Here is an 11,100-nt window from a genome sequence, read left to right on the forward strand (position 1 = left end):
AAAAGAAACGATAAGGAAAAATAACAACCGAACTCGTAACTTCTGATGCGTGAAAACATTCCATGTTTAAAAACCGTTATAGAATGTGTGTAATAAAATTTAAAGGTAATGCTTTTGCTACCGTACCTTCCTTCTTGAAGCACCTGCTTGTAATTCACGGGAGCGACGTGACGAAATTCAAAAAAGCTTTGCCACAATGCCACAGGCCACTTCGCCTTTTCGTATAACTAGCACATTTCAACTGATTTGAGAACGAAATTAACATTTTACGTTTAAAAATTCTTCGTGAGAAAAACTGCATGTATCTACAGTACGTCCAACATGCATTACAAAAAAAGAAACAAACGACAAACAACAATGCCACTACTATCGGTTATACGTCAAACAACACACTATCAGGTGGGTTGACATCGACAATCAATTGTTTTTACATGCATGCTGATATCTATGTATTATAATTACTCTTTTGTACTGATTGTTTTTATTTTTCACACAAAAATTCAACATCACAACGTTTATCGTTAAAGATATTTTTAACCAATGATAGTTTACAATAATATTTCAGCGTATGTTTGCTTATGTGCACGTCCATCACAGTTAGGCATGGAAAAAACTTCATTTTCTAGTTAACAATTGTAGAAAAACAGAGAAAATGCGTGAAATACCATAAAGGCATTCGATTTAAGTTTTTAAACGCCAGACACGACGGTTTTTTAATTTCATTTTAAGATTCATTCAATCAAAATACGATAACTTTGACATATTCGAATTGTTATCATGCAATGGCAAAAGAACGATCGGGTCTAAATGTCTCTATTCAGGTGTACGGTTGGTTGCGTACGCATACAACATAAAATTTCGCCGAACAGCATTCTATAACTTATTGAGGACTTTTTTTATAAGTAGGTGTAGTCTATTATTTATTAGAAAAGTAGATATGTCCGCTCTGCAATTATATATAAATAAATAATGGTTGCTTCTAGGCATCTCCTTTCGCTGTAAAGGTCACCAGTATACGCGATGAAGTCATCTTTCCATTAAAACAACTCGAGAATAATAATACACACATCGATATTCATAAAGAATTGAAGGTGCTATTTGAAAGTATTATTTCCGAATAAACAAACCAACGAAATATTATTGTAATAAACCTCGTATTTGCATAAGTCAAATATACATATAGGAGGCGCCTATCTATAACATATACATTTATACGTATGACAGGGTAGAAACACTAAAATTGCTACACTAAACCGGGTCGTAAATTTATACCATCTTATTACTATAATACGTAACGTAGAACAATATCGAGATGGTTTATTCCATCGTGCGATTCGGTAATAAGGGTTTGGAAGGGAGACAAGGCCGTTATCAAGGGGTCGTTGCTGTAAACAAAGGAAAATAAGTCGGAATAAGGGATGCTAATGGGTTTTAGTACAGTTGTAAAAAGACCTATTACCATTCCAACAACGATCGACCCAATATTTTCTACAACATAATAAATAGAAAGACAAAAGGCTTTCAGAAAAATTGGGAATGTGACGATACACGCTGCGTATGAGGAGACAACCCCCTAACGACATTGCAAAGAAGAAAAACAAAAAGACGAATGCTGATCTTGATTTTGTTGAAAATGACTGAAGAATCAAACGAAGAACTCGGCCTTTTTGTCAACAAACATAGATAAAGGCATGTGAAGTGATACAAAAATTCCTGTGAGTGAATAAGTCCCTAAATGCCGTTTAAACCCAGGATTTTAATAGAGACACAAAAATTATTAGGGAACACATATAAGGTCCACACTTAGGCCGACGATCAAAATTTTACGGAGTGAAAATTCCGATTCCATAAGTAGCAGTTTAACGTTCGTCCTAAGTATGTCCCTGATATTGACGTCATGTAAAAACGAATATTGATTCTAACTAAATGTCAAGTTTTAGTTTTTTGGATCCCGAAGGGTTCGGACCGTTCTTCCTGGATCCATCACTGCTGTACTTCGGTATTTTATAAATTTATGTGACAACCAACGTCATTAGGTGATCATTGTCATTTTTTTATGGTACTTGGGATATTTCGAATTAAAAATATTGTTTGTTCACTTAAGTCCCTACGTTCATGACTTTTGTCCACGGGAGACCGCTCCGGACGCAGTTAAATATTCATTGGAAGAAGTTTCGCTAGAGTCGTTTTTATTTAATACTCTCGGTGTTGTTTCGTGGCTCGTTTTACGTATTAAAATCAAGATAAAAAGTGCGGCTTAAACCGTAATGCCAGCTGCACAAGCCGGAAGTAAGTCCGGAAATTCGAATGTTCACTGTAGCAAGATGGTACAACACACAACGGCAACAACAAGAGCTGCGATGGTAGTGGTAGTCTTAATTTGAATTGCTTTTGTTTTTTCAAAAAATTTGTCGTCGACGTCGTCGTTAGTCGGAACAAAAATTACAATGGGCTCGCTCCTCTATTAATAATAAACCCAAACAACAAAACGCTTTAATCTTGGATTGATTTTAATTTCACAAATTGGTTTTCTGGAATGCACATCTATGAGATATGTTTAAACTCAGTGTTATTTCTAATATTGTATAAGGACTGAAACAATCCGTAGTGAAAACAAAGATAATATTGTCGTTACTCGTTTTACAACAAACTACAATGTCAAAGAATAAGTTGCAACCAAAAATTCCCCTTGTATCTTATATGTTCATGTTTTATCCAAATAGAAGCAAAATATCGCCATCTAGTGGATATTTGCTGTTACTGAGTTACTTCGAATGTTGGACAAGGGTTTAAAGTTTTATCCTTGCCCAACTTAATTATGTATGTATGTAATAAACATGTAAGTTAATTAACCCAAATCCTTATCGAAAATATGAAATTTGCCTAGTCCTTATTAATCCTTTTAACCCAGAAGTGACTACAGACCCTACGGTATTCTTTGTTTAATGTTCTTAAAAATAATATTTAAAAAAAAAATAAAGGCTGCAAAAATGACTACGACATTTAATTACGTAAACAGCCCTCTGCATTTTCAACCCCTTTCCGCTATCAACGTCACATTATCCTGCTTGTTTACTCTATTGGCGGTTGTGTTAGTGTTGGAACACAGGAATTTATATTGTTGTCTGGCACTACCAACCGCACGAATAAACAACACTAAACCCTAATGGCTCATCGTCCTGTTCAATCCCACCGAGATCCCCCGCACCCCTTTCGAAAATCGAAATCGAAAGAAAAAGCTCCCACAATATAATAGAGACAAAAACAGGCAGGTGTTATTGAAGAAGAAGCCATTGTACAGGTCGACTGCTGACAATGAAAGGGAGGGACAGCTAGACAGGTCGACAACAGGCCCCGAAGGGTGGCCCGACAGGTGGTTTTTTTTATTCGTACGACAAACCGGTAGATTAATACCAAGAAAACGGAATGAAAAAACGCGATATTTGTATTAGAAAAAGAGTCAGCGATGAAGCGATCGTAATTTTTAATCAAAATACGACTGTTTATATTTTGATTGGTATTAAACAATTGCAAAGAAGTAAGCGGATCCAATGCAGGTGTACGATTGGTTGCATGCATTCTAATGAGATGTTATAAATAAAAGAATGTCACATTGGCGCCGCCCCTGATTCCAGTAAAAAAAATCTCTCACAATTTCTTCAGAATATCCGAAGCAGCGAACCTCTTTTTTTTTTTTAATAATCGTAATAGAATTTTGTCACCTAATTTTCTAAAAAGCAACTCACGCGGCCATATGTAAATTAAATGTCTTCAAAACATTTCCTACACTAACTGCCGTCGTCAGAAATTTAATTAATTCAACAAATACTCGTTCCGTATTTAACAAACAAACATGCCGAGTCGCATGGCAAAATATTGTTTACTTTTACATAAATTTACATATGTATGTCTCGACGCCCTTACATATGCCTAATTAAATTAAACATAAGAGATAATCCCGGTTTAGTCTCCCAGGAAATTTGTGCAAAACAGTATTAATAATAATAATAATAAATTAATAAGTAACGAAAACAAACCCCAAAATTATAACACATATTCGTGTGCTCTTCGTGTTTTACAAAAATATCTGGATCGATACTGATTTTAATAACTCTAACAAAAAGAAATAGATAGATATATATTATGATACTGCACCTTGTATATGCGATGCTATTTTATATTGCATTCCAATTGCGACTTTTTCAGTTATCAGTTTATCAAAATAAACATTTCATTGGCGATAAGGCATTTTCATAAACGTTGTGTTTGAAAAAATTTCGGTGAAACACTGTCATCCCGTGCACTATCGGAATGTCAAATCAAAATTAATTAATTCAGTTACATTACTCATAATTAAATGACGAATTCAATAATTACATGAGTAACTGTATATGCCATGAACCGGTCAATACTGCAGTGACTCATTTTTATTCGTTTAGATACTTTCAAACGTACACGTCAAAAACACGCCTCAATTGTTTAAATAAATTCTCTATGCCGTTACATTATTGTTAGCGTAACGTTCCAATAGAATAGAATTTTACGTATGAACAACCAGTCTCTCATTCGTACCAACATCTTAATCTGTTAAAAATTAGAAGACTTTGTTTCACATTTAAGATTAAAAGTTATTTATTTATTACCAACGTTTCGCCCTAAGTTGTCGGGCTTTCTCAAGGCTATTTTTTTGAATTTAATAAATATGCAAAACAGATAGAATTTCTTCTTTGAGAAAGTCCGACAACTTCGGACGAAACGTTAGCGATCGTTTTAAAAAAAAAAATTTTAAAATAATTTTTAATCGCCTTTGGACTTTGACTTCACTAACATTAAAAACAAGTGACGAATGAGGAATATAGAATTCCTGTTGTTAATACTACCTGCTTAAATGTTCGAATAGGTTAAATAAATTTAATTTGTTATAATAGACGGCCAAACCGCCGAATTTAATGAAATTAGCATGGTCGAAACCTATTACGAGGAATTCCTTTCTATAAAGGTAACGCAATGTTCGACCAAGAACGAAACTGAATGTGTTAATAAATCTAGAGAAAGCTGGCAATTAAACCGGTGCCGTGCAAAAACTACGTTCTTCGTGAATAAATAAACGAATACGTGGTAGACACACAGCATTTGCAACAAAAATCTGTGAAGAATCGAACATTAAAAATATTTAGACTTTTGTTTAATTACAAGGCCTGCACAAGAAGAAAAATGACAAACAAGACTTCTGTCATTTTCAAATCGATTTTAATCTATTGAAGTAATACAGACTTCGTGCATAAAATTTGTATGCTTCTCGGTTATGCCAGTCACGGTAGATTACAGCCGTCTCGGGGGTGGAAATGTACAAGGAAGGGGGTAATTGCACTGTAAACTGCGATCCGCTTCGTGCCTGTCATTTTGCCTACTATGTACATACAAAAATACATTAATTTTAATATTCCGTTTGAGTTTTTGTTCCCCTCGAAGCCAACGAACTCGCAGAATTGATCCGATCGTTTTATACTTTATTAACACGCCACAGCAATAGTGCATGGGTACTACCTGTCTTCGATTTGATGAAAATTCGGTCCTCTCGAATCTTTAATGTTACCTTAAGCACGAAAGCCCTAACTAACGTCAAAACTCAATTCCAACCCGAAATAATTTTCTTTCAATGTTGTAATTTCACTACAAATATTTCGTCGCTAAAATTGTACACTTCACTAATCCTTTCTATTATATACAGGTGCTACATACAAATAAGGTACATATGAAGGTATAGTCAGGGTAACGTTATATTAACTGAGATTTAAAGTCTCTCAATAAAATTTAGAACCGTCTTGTTCTGTCGTATACGTGCATTTCGGTTAACTGGCAAAAGGGATTGAGAAATGATAATTTTATTATATTAAAAACAAAAGTGGTTAAAAAATTTATGACACTTCTTAAAACTTAACTGCATATTACGTTATCTTTACTACATATACCTTAATTTTTAGTTCAAAGTTCAAAAAAATCATTCTTTCAGTATTAGAATAGGCGCTGATTGAAGCATATTTACTACACACAGAGCCGATCGTAAAATTTATGACAGTTCTTAAATATGACTTGTGTATTTCGTTACTCTTACTATATCTGCCTGAATTTCTAGTTGAAAGTTCGAAAAAATCATTCTTTCAGTATTAGAAAAGGCGCTGATTGAAGCATCTTTACTACAATCAGAGCCGATCGTAAAATTTATGACAGTTCTTAAATATGACTTGTGTATTTCGTTACTCTTACTATATCTGCCTGAATTTCTAGTTGAAAGTTCGAAAAAATCATTCTTTCAGTATTAGAAAAGGCGCTGATTGAAGCATCTTTACTACAATCAGAGCCGATCGTAAAATTTATGACAGTTCTTAAATATGACTTGTGTATTTCGTTACTCTTACTATATCTGCCTGAATTTCTAGTTGAAAGTTCGAAAAAATCATTCTTTCAGTATTAGAAAAGGCGCTGATTGAAGCATCTTTACTACAATCAGAGCCGATCGTAAAATTTATGACAGTTCTTAAATATGACTTGTGTATTTCGTTACTCTTACTATATCTGCCTGAATTTCTAGTTGAAAGTTCGAAAAAATCATTCTTTCAGTATTAGAAAAGGCGCTGATTGAAGCATCTTTACTACAATCAGAGCCGATCGTAAAATTTATGACAGTTCTTAAATATGACTTGTGTATTTCGTTACTCTTACTATATCTGCCTGAATTTCTAGTTGAAAGTTCGAAAAAATCATTCTCTCAGTATTAGAAAAGGCGCTGATTGAAGGATCTTTAGTACAATTACAGCCGATCGTAAAATTTATATGAAAGTTCTTGAAGGTTACTTTTGTATTGTGTTAGTTTATTATTATTATTGCATCGGTTTACTATAATAACAGAATTTCTTAAATCACAATTTAGAAAAGGCATTCTCTCAATAAGTTTTCTGAATTTTGATGTGATAAAACAAAGGACCGAAAAGGGCGGATAGGTAAATCGCTGCTCCGATAAAAAAACAACCTACTTGAGCTTTTTTAATTCCCTTTTTTATCATTTTTCTGAAGATTAAACGGAAACCTACACGATCCCGATACAGAATTGAAATTGGTTGAAGGCGCCAGACGTTTAGACTTACGATTAGATTAAAAAAATATGAAATTCAAATGTCGACCTAATTCAGACTGGAAAAAGTCGAACTTTCGAAAGCACCCCTTATACATACACCTACCTACATATGCATATGTATACTATGGGTACGTTTTTTTGCGCCTACCCATTTCTTTTCTGTCGGCTTTTAATTAGGGTTTAAGCCGACGTGTTTTTCCGTATTTTTCATGGACAAAATTTACGACCAAAGGGGTTAGTTGCCCGGGTTTTGTTTCGCGTTACGTCAAAGCCTACGGCGCCGCGGCGCACGTTTTCAAGTGGAAAAAGACTGATAAATTTCAGGAATTGAAAACCTTTTTATGAACAAAATGTGACCGGGTAACTAGCGCACTTGAAAGGAAAAGCTAATTACCTTTTCACCTTTTCACTCAAAACAAATTTTCTTATAGTCATCGTCTAAGAGACTTATGGTTCTCAATCTTCTTTTCGATATAAAAACAAAGGCTTTCCCGGCTGGAATCTATAGTATAGGGTTGTTCGGAAAGTCATTTCGTTTTTTTTTGTGGAAATGAAAGACAGTTTTCGTATAATAAACAAATCCTTTATTAAATTATATATTGACCGTTCTGGTCCAACACCTTTTGCCATCTTTCTGGTAGTAGCATAATTCCACGCTCATAAAATTTTTGGTCTTTGCTGGCAAAAAACTGATCGGGGAGGTTTTTGACCTCCTCATTTGAGGTGAAGGTTTTACCGGCTAAAAAATTTTGGAGTGACCGGAACAAATAATAATCCGATGGTGCCAGGTCTGGAGAATATGGTGGGTGTAGCATTGTATCCCATTCAAGCTGTAAAAGGTTTTGGCGAGTGACCAAACTTGTGTGAGGTCTCGCGTTGTCTTGGTGAAACACTACACATCAGTCAATTTCTTTCTGGCTTGAATAGCATTTTTACCCTTTCTGTAGTAAAACAGTAAGATATGTCGAAAATGCTGCTTATCGTTCTCCATATTTAAAAGGGCACCAACCAAAAACTACTGCGTAGAATTAATTGGAATTTTTCACACACAAGCCTTGCTATATGAGCTCTCAAAGCATATAAAAATTATACGGCATAAATGTGAAGTTGGGTGCAAAAGAATACAATTAAATCCTCTATCGGGAAAAAACGAAATGACTTTCCGAACAACCCTATAGAATGAAGTTTTGGGCTATAGGGCCGTGGTCTAAGTGAACTATTTTTTCCAGACGTTTCGTCAGCTACTGCGGCTGACATCCTCAGTGGTAGTTCTGCGTTGGTAACGTGAACGTAGACAGCGACTCAGTCTAGATAGAATAGTTCACTTAGACCACGGCCATATAACCCAAATCTTCAATTTTCCGAAAATCAGAACACTCCATCCATTGCTGGGTCGGGATGGACCCTTAATTCTCATGATTACCAACTAGAAACACACGTAACGACGTCCATGGACATGTACAAAAAAAATAAATCTAATGCAATTTTGTCCATCGAAATAGGTCATTTGAGATTATTGTAGAAATTAATAAACAGGGTGTTCCCGAGTGATGTTTCAATGAGAGGTTTTCCGATTCCACGGCTGGGTTTTCCGTCAAAGTTGACCAAACCTTTTCCTCAATAATTTTGAACATATTAGATTCGTTTCTGCTTAATTCGACTAAGTTGAACTTAAATATTACATTCATTTTGATATAGTTTCAACATTCCTTCCTAAGAGATTTTAATTTTTCGACTTTTAAAACACAACTCTTTTATTTCAAGTGCAATTGAAAAACATATTATAATTCAAATAAATAGACTTATCAATCATTAAAATCGATCTAAAATTTAGTAATAACAACCAAATCAATTTTGGTCAACTTTTACGACCCCTAGCAAAAAGCCCTTTATCATAAAGTCGTCAGTCCTAAGACTGGTTGGACCCACACCTCCACTCTTTCCTATCCTGAACTAATCTTCGCATTTCCCTAAAACTAGAACATCCCACATCCTTAACTATTTATGAACAGTAATCCAAAGTAATCTAGGTCTACCTCGACTCCTCTTTATTCCTGTTTCTGTCTCTAACTAGTCCTTATAGTCCTAGCTACCCAAAATCAGCCACTTCTTCTAATTTTTTGTCTACTGAAGTCAAGAAGCACAAATTTACGATAGAGTGATTGTACCCACAACAATCCATAAGTAAAAAGTATTCTTTCGATTCGAGCACACCATTATTATTATTATTAACTACAGAAACTATTCCATCAGTCTTGACAGTTACAATTATTGTTTAATTTATATTTCCCACGACCAGATAAATTCCAAATTACTTTTTAATTTAATCAATTTATTCGTAGGCAGTGATGCATTTCGTAAATTCAAAAACGTTTTATACAGCAACAACGTAACGACAATAACGTGTTGATAGCATGTTGTGCGGAATTTTGGGGGAAATTAACAGAGGGCAGTGCTGTCCGTCCGTTTTTTATGCACTCACATGTGTACACATACGCGAGCGACAGATAGCTACACGTACACATTTTAATGAATAATTTGCCACGGGGTGGACTATTAACAACCCTTTGTCGTTAAATCGTTGGTTTGATATGATCATGATGTCACAAACGCATTTTCTTCAGTTTTTTTTATCATTTAAGGGGGCGACCTCGTTCGCGCATACTTCTAAGGTCTGTACTTAGGCCAATAACAGAAACTTAACGCCCTAAGTACGCCCCTTGTACGATGTCCACTCCTTAGTCATAGCAATTTTAACGATATTCTCAAGGTAATCGGTTTTCTGCTACATTTTACTAGAATGATTGGACTTTTCGTGGATTTTAAATACGATATTGTTCGACGGTTTACACTTTTAAAAAAATGCCCAAGAAAACATGTTTTACCACTTAGTGGGTGAATGTCCGAATTGCATACTTAGTCTCATGTCCTACATTATGGGCATGACGTCATACCAGGTCGACACCCATTCAATACGAACAAGCATAGTACAAAAACCACAAATACTAATAATACGACATTTGGAAAATAGAAATCATCCCAAATAAACAATTTATTAGTAGCTGCTACCACTTGTAGAAACGAAACTTTTAAGAAATTAAATATCTAATTAAATAAAAGTAATTTTAGAAAGCACACTAATTCTACGGATGTACTTCTGCAATATGTTTAATATCAGACGCAAGTACTTAAAATAAATTATCCCACTGCTAATGAGTGTTGTAAGTAAATATATCTGTAATAATGTGGAAAATGGTCGGAACAATTCGAAACAAAATTGCCACAATAATTACTTGTTGAAAGTTTGAATATATCTTTGTTCACGAACACTTTCACCATTCGTCAACGAAGACTTTATCAAATCAAAGTGTTGGCTACACAAATCTGTTTACACAATTAACAATCATTTAATTTCCAAGTTATTAAAAATAAAACTTTCTTCCTTCGGAGAGCGCGTCTGTATGAAACCATCTAGCTCCACGATTATTAGAGTACTTTATAATGAGTATTCTCAGAAAACGATAACTATTGAATTTAGAACACACAATGATGACAAAGTAATCAAATTATTTGTAGTAATAAATGCAATATGATAAATTGTAGATGTTTCCAAATATTATACTTACGATTACTTTAAGACTGTGTAAAGGTTGTGAAACGATTAGTAATTGCATACAAGGTTAAATACAATTATGTGAGTGTCTTTAAACATAAAATCACGTGTGCTTAGAGTATAATTGTTCTACTACACCCAAAAAATAATATACTGACTCCAACTTCGAGACATATTTTCGAGAAATTAATTTTTTATGTTACGATTCTCATTTAAAATTAATATTAATAAAATTATAGCAACCAATCTCTACTTTTACTTTTTGCCTACCCTTGAATATCTACTATTTTTTTTTGTATTATTATTTAAAAATACAGAGTTAAGGTGTGTGGTATCGTGCAACACCCAGTAG

At 34.3% G+C, this 11,100-nt stretch overlaps 1 protein-coding gene across 3 annotated transcripts in view; it reads right to left on the minus strand.

The window, feature by feature from the left end:
- The window catches only part of LOC108735816 (fasciclin-3), a 167,007-nt gene that overhangs the window by 154,613 nt on the left and 1,294 nt on the right, over positions 1 to 11,100 (minus strand). The gene's annotated exons all lie outside the window — the stretch shown is intronic.

Source organism: Agrilus planipennis, unplaced genomic scaffold, assembly GCF_000699045.2.
Source record: "Agrilus planipennis isolate EAB-ADULT unplaced genomic scaffold, Apla_2.0 scaffold69, whole genome shotgun sequence".
NCBI lineage: Eukaryota > Metazoa > Arthropoda > Insecta > Coleoptera > Buprestidae > Agrilus > Agrilus planipennis.